Here is a 15,607-nt window from a genome sequence, read left to right as displayed (position 1 = left end):
ATTATCTTTTTTTTTTTACTAGAGAAAAGGAAGAAAGCAAATGAGTTTTGTGGAAGCCTTTAAGGTGGAGGAAGAATCATGGAAGTGAAAATCCCCACAGCAAAGCATTTAGAACAGAATAATGGTTCTATATTTGTTTAAACCATGAGCACTATTCGTCTGCCTTCATCGCAGTCTCTTTAAAAATAATTTTTCTTTGCCTACTGTGCGATTTCGCCTTGGTTCGCTGGTCTGTCGGTCAGTCGGTCGATGGTCGGGTTCTCACCTAGTAGATTCGCATTTACTTAAAAAACAAAGGAAACGCCTGTAGCGGCGGGATACGAACCCTAGGCCTCTAAGCGCAGCATCGTGGTGCTCTGACTATTATGCCACAATCTTGTTTCTTTATTTTTCCTTACATGGTATTTATTATGAGCGTAAAATCTACTTTCGTAGGTTTTTACACAGCGGCCAAAACACTCTTAGCCGCGACAGCAAGCACAACACAAACCCTTCACAGTACAATTATTACAGTAAACAATTCTCTAAAATGGAGGCAAAAGGATGCACGGCATCAACTACGGCTACCAGTCTGGTTGGAAGTCTCTTTAATAATAAAAGCCTTTCAGTTGTGGAATCATGTAGTGCTTCATTTGGATTATTCAAAGAGGCGGACATCACTAGCATCCGAAATCGAAACACCTTTCTTAATTACCGCCCAACCAAGCACTTTCTCGTCACGAACGACATGCGCATTTCAGCGTGACGTGGCATTCTCGACAGCAAGTAGTGAGCTCAGCGTGTAACTAAAGAAAACAGAATAAAGAATCATTATTGTCATTGCGTCGGGTCAAGACAAGGTCCAAAGAGTGCAGAAAACATGTTAGAATTTATTGCACACTTCGGCTCCGAGCGACTGTATATACCACGACCACTGGGTGAAAACTTGTGAGTTTTCTGAACAGTCACCGCAGATGACGATTTAAGAAGAAATTTGATGATAGGGGTGCAGTGGTCTTGCTAACATAAGTGTGCCGATCTGCGCTGCATGAGCTGAGGAGGGAAAGCGCTGGAATGCGCTGTTGCGGCTGATTGTCCAGGGCCGCAACTGATAGCTGAGGATGGCGCGCGTTTATATCCTTGTAGCGCGCTCTGATTTGTCATCTCAAGGTGCACTGAGCTGTTTCAGTGCACTTTTTATTGAGTGAGTTATATTGAGTTTTATTTATTGAGTATAATTTAGTGAATTTGTTGAGCGTGCGCTGCTGTGGAAGGCAGCAACATTAATGCTGTGGGGCGAACTTCTGCCTAATGTATGATAGGCTGTGCGTGTGTTGTGCGTGTGTGTGTGTGTGTGTGGGTGTGTGTGTGTGTGTGTGTGTGAGAGAGAGAGAGAGACAGAGAGAGAGAGATGAAAAGGAAAGGCAGGGATGATAACCGGATATTAGTCTCCGGTGTGCTACCCTACACTGGGGTTGGGCTGTGTTTCCGTATGCGCGCAATAGCCTGAACTTTCATACGCGTCACGACATTCTATTGGGTGTTAGCAAATAGAAGTGTAGTATCCGTTCCTGACAACCGTCAATTTTGTCACTGATACGTTTTCAGAACTTCTATCTGTTTTTTTTTTCTTTGTAGTTTTAGCTTCCTCTTGCTGATAGGGCTGCGGATGATTATACATTTCCAACGCTTTAAGGCTTTAATTATTTATGCGAGATAAAACAATGAGAAAATGCGTAAATGTTCCTAATCATAAACTTTTGTCGCTGCTGCACAATACGCTGTCGTCTTTCGCTGTCAGCCTTCTATTATATAGCTCATAGTTTCATTTTAGCACTAAGGGGCAGCGACGTAGTGTTGTACCAACGGTGTGCACCAACGTACGCGTTCAACAGATGGCAATCCTGTCTATCGTATGAAGCGGGACGTCAATACGATGACGTGTGTATGAAGGAAAAAGAAATAGCGAAATCATGCGAACTGCCTTGAAGAAGATTGATGCTGTGAAATAAATACAGCTCACGAATGAAGGGAATTGTCGCATGATTGCGCACGCACGCACGCACGCACGCGCACACGCACACACACACACGCGCACACACACACACACGCACACGCACATACAGAGAGATAGAGAGAGAGAGAGAGAGGGCACACACACACGCATGCATACAAATTTATATTTAATAACCACACTGACGACCATCACTAGACAAACTTCGTTTTTGTAACAGAGCACGCAGCATAATGCTTACAGACGCCACTAAGCTTGATTTTGCATGCAGAAAGCCAGTAACAGGCAATGGGAAGACCAGACGACAAAGAAAAGCGACAGCAGCCAACAGCCATCGTCGTCTTATGATTGGATGATGATGCTTATTTTAAACCCCGGACTAGCATCAGTGCTGTGCAAAATGATGTCACTCAGGTCTTTCAGTCACTTACAGCGATGTTCTTTCTATAGTTTCCTCCTCTTACTTAAAAGAAAATGCCGCCACAAGGGTTTCTGCATTCAGCGAAGAAAGTAAACTTTATTTAAAATAGGTCCGATAGTTTTGATTGAGGTGGAAATAAATTTTTCCCCGTCGGCGACAGTCTTACGGTGCTTAACGCCTTCTGCTTAGTAGCATGTAAACATGACGCCATGAAAAAACCTGTCACAGTGGCCAGGTATCGCGAAACGAACCACGATGAACGTGCCCCGACGTTAAGCTCAGTCACTAAAACGCATCGTATCAGCAAGATCAGCATTTACGTCACTCGAATTGTGCTGTTTTGTGCGCTCTCGTGGCAGCGCACAGTTCGATCACCTAATTGATTGCGTTTAACAAAGCTACGACTTCTGTGTTTAATTAGTCGTATAAGAGAATATCGTACGGGTTGTACTGAAGCATTGAAAAAAAACTTCTCGTCAAGGGACTGGTGCTTGCGGAATACGGTTGATAAATCTAATTATTTCGCCTATCTGTACCTTCCATATTTACGTTCCGCCACAGCTTATGTACGCGCACCTTCTCAGGCTTCGACGTTGCCTCAGTGATAGTTCCGGCTTCACATGTTTCGGAATAATGCTTATCGAGGAAGTGGTCAGACACGGAGAAACAATCTGCCCAATTATATTCACTGAATGCTTAGAATCATTCAAGCTATTATACTGCGAAGGATTAAGGGCGATGATCAACGGGGAAAATCCTCAACAACTTTCTGCTTGCCAATGACGTTCTCCTGTTCAGCAATGCTGGGGACACATTGCAACAATTGGTTGAGGACCTAAACCGAGAAGGTGTAAGAGTAGATTGAAGAATAATGCGCAAGAACAATACACAGAAGACAAAGGCAAGGTTGAATACAGTGTTAAGAGAACAAGAACTCATGATCGGCAGTCAGCCTCTGCAATGTGCGCAGGAGTGAGATTATCTAGGTCATTTACTCACACGGAACCTTGATCATGCTAGACGAAAATTTACAGAAGAATGAAAATGAGTCGTAGTGCATAACGGTCGGCCTTACCAAATCGTGAGCGGGAGTTCACCGCTGTCGTTGAAGAGTGCACAATGATTCGGTACTTCAGGTATTGTCATATGAGGCAGAAACTTGGAGTTTAACAATCAAGCTTGAGAATAATTTAAGGACCGCTCGAACAAGCGATGAAATGAAAAATGTTAGGCCTAGCGCTAAGAGAGAGGAACAGAGTGGTGTGGTTCAGACAGCTAACGGCGGAAGTTATAGTTGAATTTAAGAGGGAAAATAGGATCTGGGTAGGCCGCGTAGTTCGTAGGGCAGATAATCGATGGCCCGTTAGAAAGACCGAGAGGGAGCTAGGAGAAAAGATGCGCTGTCGAGAACGTCAGACAATGAGTTGCTGTAATGAAATCAGGAAATCTGCAGGCATAACTTGGAATCAGCTAGCGCAGGTCAGGGGCAACTAGAGATCGCCGGGAGAGGACTTCGTCCTAAAGTGAACTTAAAAGTACTCTGTCGACATTTTACAACGTGCAAGATTTGTCCGGAATTTCAACGGGATGAATATGGGCGTACAGTGATTTGCCGTAAGAATGTACCTTCAACTCCAGTTGTACAATGTGAGATCATGCTATCAGTTGACAGCACTTCTTTCATTTCTTGTCGTTTAATAGGAGCTTTGCTTCCTCCTCGCTCTCACACGACGCCATAACGTAAATGCGCCGGCCCTTTGGTTGCACCCTTATCTCAGCGTAAGAACTTTTTGTCTAAGATATTGCGTACGAACAGCGCAGCCTAGTGAATTCCGCCCCAGGTTCCTCCATCCGGCTTAAGAATTAGCAATCCAAACAAACTATTACTTTTCTCTAGGCCTCACGGGATCAGAGTCAATTGCGAAAAGGGAGTGTAGGAGCAGACGTGCAACGCAGGACGCTTGGCGCAGCCATGGCGCGCCATTACGTGAACTACGTTCCGGTATGGTACGAAAGTCTGCACGACACCTATAGCTGGAAAACCTACACTAACGTAAAAGAATGTCTCCGAGGCCCCCCTCTAGATATTGCCACGGGGCAGAAGTAGTAAAACGTAGGTGTATTTACAAGAATATGCAAGTTGCAGCAACAGTGCATGCACGAGATGGCGGCCCGAACCAGCCGCACGCTCTTCGCGACAAATCGTCTTCTTTGTTCGTAGTCACACTTTGCCGCACTGCCCCGTAACAATATAAATGTGCTTTCGTGGCGTCGGTGAAGCAAGCCGTGAGTACAAAGACGACAATTATGCCGCGAGCTGTTTTTATTGTCTCGGTAATGCGCTAATGGCGGTTTTCTAGCTAGTCACAAGTATAGCTTATCGAGCTCGCAAAGCATCCTTTACATTAACCTGATTCCGTTTCGATTTCCCCATGAATACTTCGGCTCCTAACTGAACCCAATCGCAAACGTGGTGCAGCGACTTTCCCGACTGCTTAACTTACGCCGTCCCATTCCCTTCTACAGCTCCCCTATTCCTCGCCGTTCGCCTTACCGCATCCCAGCTAAACGTAACCACCACCGATGTTCGCGAACGCTCGCGGCCGGAAGGACATTAACCGCGCCAGCACTGGCAGACCGCTGTAATCTCGTTTGCGCAAATTACTGAGACACGAGAAGCCGGAACAAACTCAATTTTCACTCGTCAGACGCACACTCTGGCAGGCTGGTAGGCGGGTGCTCGCGCTCGCGCGCACGCACGCGCATGGTTTTCCCGCTGTCGCGTCTCCGCCTCGGCGCGTTGCTACAATGCCAGCTTTAAGGTGAGTGAGGAGGCGGGCAAGGAGTTGCGTTTGGCACAGGGGTGGCGATATATATGTGTGTGTGTGTGTGTGTGTGTGTGTGTGTGTGTGTGTGTGTGTGTGTGTGTGTGTGTGTGTGTGTGCGTGTGTGCGCGTGTGTGCGTGCGTGTGTGTGTGTGTGTGTGTGCGTGCGTGCGTGCGTGTGTGCGTGCGTGTGCGCGCGTGCGTGCGTGTGCGTGCGTGTGCGCGTGCGTGCGCGTGTGTGCGTGCGTGTGCGCGTGCGTGCGTGTGTGTGTGTGTGTGTGTGTGTGTGTGTGTGTGTGTGTGTGCGTGCGTGCGTGCGTGCGTGCGCGCGTGCGTGCATGCATGCATGCATGCATGTATGTATGTATGTATGTATGTATGTATGTATGCATGTATGTATGTATGTATGTATGCATGCATGCATGCATGCATGCATGTATGTATGTATGTATGTATGTATGTATGTATGTATGTATGTATGTATGTATGTATGTATGTATGTATGTATGTATGTATGTATGTATGTATGTATGTATGTATGTATGTATGTATGTATGTATGTATGTATGTATGTATGTATGTATGTATGCACGCACATTTCAGGCCCTGTGGGAGTTGACGCTTTGCTAAGTGTTTCGCAGGTATATCCAGCATCGTTTTGGGTTTCGGCAAAGGGTTGCTAGTGAGACCAGCGTGTTCGTGTAAGATGAGCAGTAGCGTGTGTGACGCCAACGTGGGCCTCGCAAAAGCAGCGGGAGGACGGTGACGGGGACGACATTCCCATTGATGGGTTCTACGTAAGTACTGGCCGGGCGTAAGCGCGAGACAACCGGTTTTTGGCACGTTACCGGGGACAATAAAATCGCACGTACGTAGGTCCATGTCTTGCGGTGTACGGTAAAACGACGACGGCATTTGTACTTGGGCGAAGAAACGTTCAAACCTGTTCGACTAGGGCTGATCACGATTGCAGTAGGATGCCGCAATGCTTAGCGTTATCTGCTGCGAGGAAAGCCCTGGGGAATTTCTAATGATCGCGAAGGCGGTGCAATTCTAACACATTCCTGAAGATCTGACTGCCACGAGGGGAAATATGAGACACTGGCATGGGATGGTCGCAGCAAGCGTTTCAATGAGCTGGTTGTCTTTGGCAAGAGAGAAGTATGCCAGTAAGGAAATGGCAAGCAGAGACATGACTATTAATGCGTAAGATTTCTTTCGTAAGTATCCCAGCCCGTCACGCGAAAAGTGCAATGCCTTGTATGTGCACAATAAGATGCACTTCGTGAATTTAAGACATTTAATCGCTATAATAGTGTAAATGTAGATGATTGGAAGCTTTATAGGCGACACGGAACGATCGACGCCAAAAAAAAAAAGTTGATCAGAGAGAATTCCCATATATACATAGGGCTCCACAAACATGCATGGCGAAGCCTATAGTAGGGGTCGGCCAACTGCAATTTGGGGTAGGGCCAACTTGAAATTTCAGTGCGGGCCAACTTGAATTTGGGAGTGACCAACTTAATCTTGGGGGCGGGTCCACTTGCACTTTGGAGGCTGGAGAAACGAAATCTGAGGGTGGGCCAAATTCAAATTTTGCGGTGAGCAAACAGACATTGGGGGTATGCTTACGTATGCTTTTACAACTACATAGAGTTTCTGCACACTTCTTATTTCACGGGGCATCCGCTATGTTATATGCGCAATGGAAGAAACTATTGAAGACTCGTTCCTTGACTGATTAAACACTGTTCACCACCCATGGTGGCATAGTGGCGTTATCGTCGCGTTGCTAAGCCCGAGGCCGGGGTATCGAATCCCTGCCTCTAGAGCCGCATTGTGATAGGAGCGAAATCCAAAAACGCCCATGTAGAGCGCATTGGGTGCACGTAATGAACCGGAGAAGGTCAAAATTAATTATGAGCCCCCCACTACAGCGTGTCTCACAATGGTTTAGGAAAATGAAGTCTCAGAATTTAATCGTAAGCTCTGCCTGTCTCTGCGAAATGCTCCAACGGGTTTAAAAAGAAGTACTTACACTTGACCCGCACGGAATTCGTTGGGTCGTTCACTCTGATGTGATACAGTTCGATCTGACGATGCTTCTGCATGGGTAAGGCAAATATGATGGCAAAGAGGTACAACACGACATGCAGACATCGATGTCCGCTCGGTGAAGCAATATTTTAGTGAAAGTATAGACAACTTGGCGCAAGTCAGAAATACGTGGAAATGTGGGCCCATTGGTTGGAACGCGTCAACGCTCTTGTAAAATTAAAGGAGATTAGGGATGGTGTCAGACGGCGCAAGGCTGGCGATGCTAATAAGCGTTTCCACGTTTCCACTGTTTCATTCTTTGCGTAAATGTTATGTACCTGCTGCTATTGTGTGTAAATGCCAAATGAGTTCTATAATATTATTGGTGTCAGGCAACGAAGACAAAAAAAGTATTTATGATCTAATGGTTTGAGCGCCGGAACACTATGCTGGAAACTAGATGTCCACCACAAATTTATTTTCTTGAAGAGGCTCCAAACTAGCCCAAACAGCAAACTTTCACAATGTGCCTGGAATAGGGTAATGAATACGTCGCATTAGGGTAGAACGACAGACGGAATTTCCTGTTTTCCGGTTGCATGTGCTGCCGGAGAGGAACACCTTTATGGTCATAGGAAGAAAAGTCTGAAGAATAGAAGGACTTCAACTGATTGATTGATTGATTGATTGATTGATTGATTGATTGATTGATTGATTGATTGATTGATTGATTGAGATTGAGTGATTGAGAATAGTGATGATATAAAGAAACAGAGAAGTTATTTAAAAGAGTTATTTAAAAGTTCTGGTATAAACAACAAGGTTATTTTCAGCAATGAAGGTTTTGTTAACATGCACTCAAAGCATGGCACACGGGCATTTTGTATCCTGCCCCCAACAAATGCACCCGCCGTGATCTGCCAGTGAACCAGCGACCTGATCCTTGGCACTACAAGATCGAGGAGGAGGATGAGGAGCAGATAACAAGTTAGGAAAAGACAGGAAGGTTAGTGAATTTAATTACAGGCTGGCTGCCCTGTGCTAGAGAAAGGGATGAATGGGATAAACGGTGATGGAAAGAATGAGAAAATCAAGAACAAAGGCGCTCAATAACGCGATCTCGGCCGCACAATTCATGTCCTTAAGAATCTGAGCAGATAATTTAATGCCTTCAGTGCCGAAACCCGCCTGGACTAGTGTCGTAGCACTTTTTCTTTCGTCACGGGGCGATCGTACGGGTTTTCGAGAATGTTAAGAAGCACTTTTCTTGCCACGCTGTAATGGGGACAGTCCCAGAGGAGATGCTTAATTTGTAGAGAACTGCGTTGGTAAACTCGCAAGTCTTCCACTGAGTCCGTGTAAGTAGGCGGGCAAGCGAGCGAAGCATTGTGGCTGAATCTGTTATCGACAGTGGTATTGGTATACAGTGGGCACCGTCGAGGGCCGATCGGGAAGCGTCATCCGCACAGTCATAGCCAGGAATCCGGCAGTTATTCGGTAACCATAGGTAGATGATGATGTGCCCTTTGCTGATTGCATGATGAAGTAGTCGAATATCTACGCTTAACTGCATGTTAGGTGCATGACTGAATGGGGACACCAGACACTGGAGAGCTGCCTTCAAATCACTAAAGATGGACCATGACTGTGAGGATTCGTGACCAATAAGGATAGCTGCGATTGCTACAGCCGTCGATTATGGGATGTGAGTCTTCTTAAGTTGAGGGACGATAAATATCGCGGGAATAGCCGCTGCTCAAACTGAACCTTTGGAAGAATCGTAACCGTCCGTGATAACGTGGAAGCGTTCAGTCTGATTTTCATGCAGAAATGACGTACGGTTTGTTTTGCAGCCAAATATCTCATCTTCATTGTCTTTTTAACGCCGCGAATGACAAGAAGGACTTGGAGTGGGTAGAGGCACTACAGTGGTAGTGCTGCAGGCGAGAAGTTTGACGGTAAAGGTCCACGGTTGGCAACGATAGTCCTGCTAAACGGTGAACGAGGACAGAGCATAGTCACTGACCTACCAAGGTGAAGACATGAGTGAAGAAGCAGCTGCTTTTTAAGGCGAAAACCTTAAGTTGCTAATCATGTAAGTTTCACCAACACCATTTTCTTTTTAACAACGGCTTCTTAAACTCAACTCTATAGAGCAATTTTGCCACACCGTACGCACACCCATAGCACTTTTGAGAACTGAACAAAGCGATTAACAGTTTTCGCTATATTTCTTAGTGCTAAGTGAGTAATGAAACGCTCGTATTAAAAGAAAATGAGAAAAATATATAGAACATATATACGGGACCTCAAGGCCTAGCAAATTAATTCGTAAAGCTCGTTGCTCCTTATAAGAACTAAGAAGCACGCGCAGACAGGACTACCATAACATGGGCTTCATTTTTTGTAGACATAGTCGCTCCCCGAGAGAGAGCCTATAATAAGGGCACAAGCGGCCTTTCTAGTAGACCCACAAGTGGCGCCAGGAAATGCGGGTAACTGTGCCAAAAGAAACATGCGTTTTTTTTTGTTGTTACGCGCGAATTGTTATCCAAGCAACCTACTGTGATCGAAAACAGCGGTCACAATGATTACACACAGACATACAGAAAGATCCAAAGTAAAATGCGCTTGCCGATCCTCACCCTCTGTCAAAATTAGAACAGATGCAGCCGCACTGCAATGAAGAAAGAAAACAAAAGGAACAAGTGGGGCCTCTGAATATTTATGAAGCTCATGGCTGAACGCGTCGAAGCTGACCAAGCAGCTCGCCCTAACGAGCCATACAACAGTCATTATAGCTGACAGCTCGTTACAGTTGTATCAAGAAGCGGGAGGGCGGCGTCAGCATGTCTCTTGTCTCTGGCATGCCTCTTTGTGGTTCACGGCTTGTCTACGTGCGCTTATCACTTGCTCCACATCTCATAGACATGTGCGCGGATTGAGTTCTGATTAGCATACTAGCGCTTAATTAAAGCCAATACTGAAGAGCGTTCGTTTCGCAGATGTATACGGCCAGAAGACTCGAGCTAGTCAAATATAGAAAGAAAGAAGCACAGAAGGCTTGTGCCTTCTTGCCGAATCGCAGCCAAATTTCTAGTAAGGTCATTTCTTTGGAGCAGTCGCATTGCTGTTAAGGCTGGTAAGTAGGTCAAAACACTTTGACCCGCATTACGCATTACATGAACTCAATTTCTTTGAAATAGAATCTCGGTGTCACATTTGGAAGAAACAGAAAAAAGATGCGTGCAATGCGTCTATCAGTGCAGTAAATTATATACCGCGCAGGCCGTAGTTATTACGCACGATTAAACGTTTGCATGCCCATCAGACAATACGTTCCCACTATTTCCACGAAATGTGAATTCATTGGAACTGCAAATGAAAGGCGTAAGAATCGTATTTCTCAATCCTTTGCTATAGGAGTGCATGTTTGAGGTAAGGCTGAACGCGTCAACTATCGAGAACCCATCAGAACAGTTGTTACTTCTCGCTCGCTCTTCTGTATTGATACGGCTTCTGGAAATACAACTGCTATTCAATGATATACCTTATTTGCAACAACTCTATCGTCTTGTTCTCTGTGTTCATCAGAATCTTATGCTACAACTTAGCTAAGCCGTTAAGGGAACACGTTAAGACGAAGCTTTACCTTCGAGGAAGCTCCGATACAATGTGTTGATGAGATAGAAAGTTAAATACTAGTGAATCGGTGAAGCGAAATTGTAATTTAAGGGTTAAGCTTATTAAAATAAATTAAGAAGCTCAGTATAAAAAATATAGAAACAGGATGTTTACAAATTTGTAGCTCTGCATCATGAACAAATATAACACTGCTGTAAACGGCATCGGTTAGAGCATACAAAGCGGACGAACTCGATTTATCAGTTTCTATATTACGTGGATTTGTTACCTTGTTAACAAGGGCTTTGAAAATTTTTCTGCTCACATATGAATGATCTGTTAAAATCGCGTATAATCGATAAATGGTGTCCGTTTTAGATGCACTAACAGATGCGGTTTAATAAATTGGAATATTGTTTTTTAATGCTGAGTTAGAGTTTTAAACTTGGTACCTTCGTTTTATAAATAGCTGTGATGTTCAACAATGTCTACTTAACCATTGACGGAATAAATCGCAAATTCGCCTGCGGCAGTCACTAGCCTTCATCTCTTACTTTCAAATGCAACAAGCTTCATCAAATTTGGGGCAGTGGTTGCCGAGAAAAACGATTTCTTCTTTCCGATGTATATATACAGAAACCCAAGAGCTAAAGCTTCCTCTTAAGTGCCTTTTTGATCCTGCATCTCTGGATGACATTAATTTCTGAACGGGATGCCTTCAATATCTTAGCTTAATACGTCGTTTCTGTTCTCTTATTGCTCCTTATAAAGAGTATTTGTTCACTAGATGAGGCTTCTGTGCTCAGCGATGAGCATTCTATGTTTGTGTTAAGTCTGATGGCGGCTGTAAATGAAGACAGCATGGCTGCAGTCGTCGCGCACGGGGGCAACCTCGCACGTTATGTGCGAAGCTCACACAATGTGACTTATCTATTGGCCGGTACGCTGGTTGAGGCAGCGCCGAGGTTTTGGCCGGTACGCTGGTTGAGGCAGCGCCCAGGTTTCAAAAAGAAAGGGCTGGTCTTGTTTGGACATCGGGAAGCTACGAAGAATTAAGGTGCATGAAATTGGTGGAAAAGGACTAGCATCTATAGAAATGCGACTAATCCATTTATTATTTCTCTGATATATGAACAAGCGCGAACCAACAATGCATAGGCGCGTCTAAGTTTCACCAACCGAGTTCGTCTTTATGTAATTTCTGTTTTTTTACGACTGTACGTGTTTCCCTGAATATGCTGGTTGGTATCTGTCACCAATGGCGACGGGTGACTCTTCTGTAGGCGCCAATCCCTAAGCCTCATTCGCACATCACATGGCTCAACGCACATCACTCAACGCATGGTGCACGGGCCTTTCTGCATTTCGTCCGTGTAGATGTGCCGCCGCGGCCGGGATTCGATCGCGCGCCCTCGGGCATAGCAGCGCACCGCCGAAGCCACTGCGTCACCACGTGCACGCTTTTGTGCAAGCTAGCGTTGTGTTCCCCAATAGTATCTACACGAGACAAGATGACGCTGCATCAGAATGAGTCTGACGGGCAGCGCGCTCCATGGTCGTTCTGATTCCTTATAGCTTGTATACTGATTACAGTGGCGATTCGTTGGCGACAACCTTACGCCCTGCGGCAGCTCAATATTTTCTTACTGCTAAAGGAAAGAATGGTTGCAATACTGCCAGTGTTCCAAACATGAATTATTGTCACGGCGCTGTACCTCCAAGAAAGGCGCCTCGCCTTGTCCAGTGCCAAGTGTGAGCACATAGTGGTAACCAGTAAAAGAGAACAGCAGGCACAGGAGGAACGAAAACTAATAACGCTACAGGTGAACCAGGATACTATCCCGAGAAAAACGCATATCGAGGTCCTGGGCTTTTGGTTGCAGCACAATGGAAAGGCGGACGTTTGGGCGCGGCAAATATTTCAACAGATCCATGAAGTCAACAGCCTACTTACAAAAACAACAGAGCAGGTGAGAGGCATCAAAGAGTACCAATTAACTCAGAAAGCTCCCCATGGCCCTTGCTATACCTTGAATAATGTACCCATATCCCTACTTAAAGGTCACCAAAACACAAAAGGGCAAACTTAGAACGATGCTCGGGCAGATAACGAGAAAAAATATTAGGCACCCCTGCATATTCGTGATCCAACCGAGTCGATGAGACGGTAGTTCTGCCTAAACTGGACGAGCTGAAATAACTTTACCAAGAGGCACAATTTAGGCGCCTTAAGCTATACAGACAGGGACCGGTATTTTTGCGTGACCTAGGCTACGATATCCCACAATAACGAGGCAGAGAACAACAATATCCCCAGTGGGACACGCTAGATCATGCTACCATCGACTGAATACCTAGAAATGTGGGTGCAGACACACAACCGGAAAGACGACAAAGTCGAGTGCTACACCTGAGGGACAACACTGAGCACAGTATCCTATACGTGGACGCCTCTCCAAATAATTAAGGTTTTCGGCACAGGGGTGGCAACCGACTGTACACCTATATCGTGGGGCCTACACTGCAACATTATATCACAATGTCAAGCGGCACTTGCAGCTGTCGTGGAGAGCGCGACTATGCCAAATCCACACGAACGAAATCTGCTCATTCGAACAGACAGCCAGGCTGCCTGCAGCGCACTCGCAGCCAGAAACGTTTCCGTGGCACTACACTCAGCAATACCAACGCACCTCAAGGCACACCCAAACATTAGAGCGCGAATTCAATGGATCCTGAGTCACACAGGGATCAGAGGGAACGAAGTGGCACATGCCACATCCCGCGCAAATCTGCCTGGCCCTCCTCTGTGGTGGCCGGACCCACTGAGTCTGAATGAGCAGCGCACCTTTGCGCGGGCGCAAAGGGGCGAACAACTTGGCGATTAACGAAACTTCATGAAGTATCCACAAGCGGACGCATACATAAAGCGAAGAGAGGCGGCACTATGGAGGCATGCGTAGACGCACTCTCTCTTGTCCCCACACTTCCAACACTATATACAAGGTTTGCTGGGTAAATCTGCTTGCGTGGCATGTGGTGGCTTCCCGGACAATGCTTACATTCTGTGGGACTGTCCGGGGAGCAGTCTGGCTATTCAGACTGGCCTTGCCAAACTTTTATCCTCCCGTAGGCCTGCGACACTTGAGGAGTGGCTGGGGGACTCCTTCTACGACTACATTGAAACCATGATCGAGCTCATCAAGACGCTCGGCTTGGCAGACAACTAGAATGAAACGGGCGAAGCACGGCCCAGGGTTCTTGAATAAAGTTTATTCCATTTTTCTTTCTTACCAATTCAGCCACCTCGGCGCGATTTCCCATCATTTTTCGGGCTTCTAGCTTTAAGTAGTACAGCATGGCCCGTTCACTTCGTGGCTACCCAGGCGGTAGATGTATGTGTAATAAGGTGGGAAGGTGGACACAGGACAACGCTCGTCCTGTGATTTTGTGATTTTCCGTTTTGTGCTGTCGTCGTTTTCCGTGATGATTCATGAGCATCTGCATATCTGGAGGCAACGAATCTAAACTGCCCACAGTAAAAACGTTCGAGTCCAACAGGGGCAACGTATACTTACGGAACATCAATCACAGCTCATCTGCAGCATCTGTTCGTGAAAGTGATATCGAAACCCCTCGACCACGACCGCTCACGTTGCAGTGTCCCGGGCGTCATTGAAAGAATGTGTCATCTGTCATGATATGTCTGTCGAATTCCCGAGGCCATATGCTCTTTGGGTCCGTGGTTTGCGTGGGTACTGAAGGGCCTCCATGGAATCATAGAAAACTGTCCATTGTTACGGTTGCTCCTGATTAATGAAATCAAGTGCAGCATGGGGTGCACCAAGCTCTGCATCCATCTATGTGGTAATACATGCCGTTTTCAACCTGATCTTCAGATTTTGTTGGGAGGTTGAATGCAGCAGCACAGCTGTTGAGTTTTACCAAACCATCTGTGTACACATGCTGCTAGATTCTGCGCACGTTTAAAAACGTTGCAAGGTTGCTTCCTTTAAAGTTTTCAACGGCACTAGAGCTTTATTTTTGATGCGCTTAAATGTCAATTGTACTTGCGGCCGGTGCAGATACTGCAATGGTGCTGATATACGTGTAGCAGGCGTGAACTGCGTTAGGAAATAGGACTGATGTCTTACAACAGCTGTGCAAAATTTTCAATGCTGTGCTGGATGGCAAGCAAGATGGTGTGAGGGAAGGCGAGCCAGGTGTCGGGCGTGTGCTCTCAGGACATCTGTAGCTATGTATTCTGAAATGAAATAATGTGTGGCACCACTGTGAGCTGGCCTAGGTGGTATTGACCCATCGTGAAAGTGCGCTACACAAACGGGAACGAACAAGGGTCCACGAGGACGAGCGCTTTCCAACTACTGGTTTTATAATTCGGAAACATCAAACTTAAACACCCTGTACAGATATGCGCAAAACATCTCAGGAGTCCATATAGGGTGCACATAGCGATCATGTGAATTGTCTGGAAAGTTAGAGATATGAGAAAAGTAGCAGCATTCCCTTATCTAACCGCGGCCTATTTTTTATCCCTCTTTATTAATCTGTGATTATGGCCACTGTCACGATTGACGATGTATCTTCTGGGAGGCCAATAAACGTTATGAGTGTTTGAGCCTGCGCAAAGTATTTGTCGTACAAGTATTCCTTAGCACAGGCAAGCTGTACCGCAGGTAGCCC

General features: G+C 45.9%; 1 long non-coding RNA gene across 1 annotated transcript in view; it reads right to left on the bottom strand.

Moving 5' to 3' along the window:
* Positions 1-15,607, bottom strand: part of LOC135896416 (uncharacterized) — a 110,763-nt gene that overhangs the window by 77,843 nt on the left and 17,313 nt on the right. The gene's annotated exons all lie outside the window — the stretch shown is intronic.

The sequence above is a fragment of the Dermacentor albipictus genome, chromosome 4 (genome assembly GCF_038994185.2).
Source record: "Dermacentor albipictus isolate Rhodes 1998 colony chromosome 4, USDA_Dalb.pri_finalv2, whole genome shotgun sequence".
Lineage (NCBI taxonomy): Eukaryota > Metazoa > Arthropoda > Arachnida > Ixodida > Ixodidae > Dermacentor > Dermacentor albipictus.
Note: the sequence above shows the minus strand (reverse complement) of the source record. Positions and strands in the feature narration are given on the sequence as shown.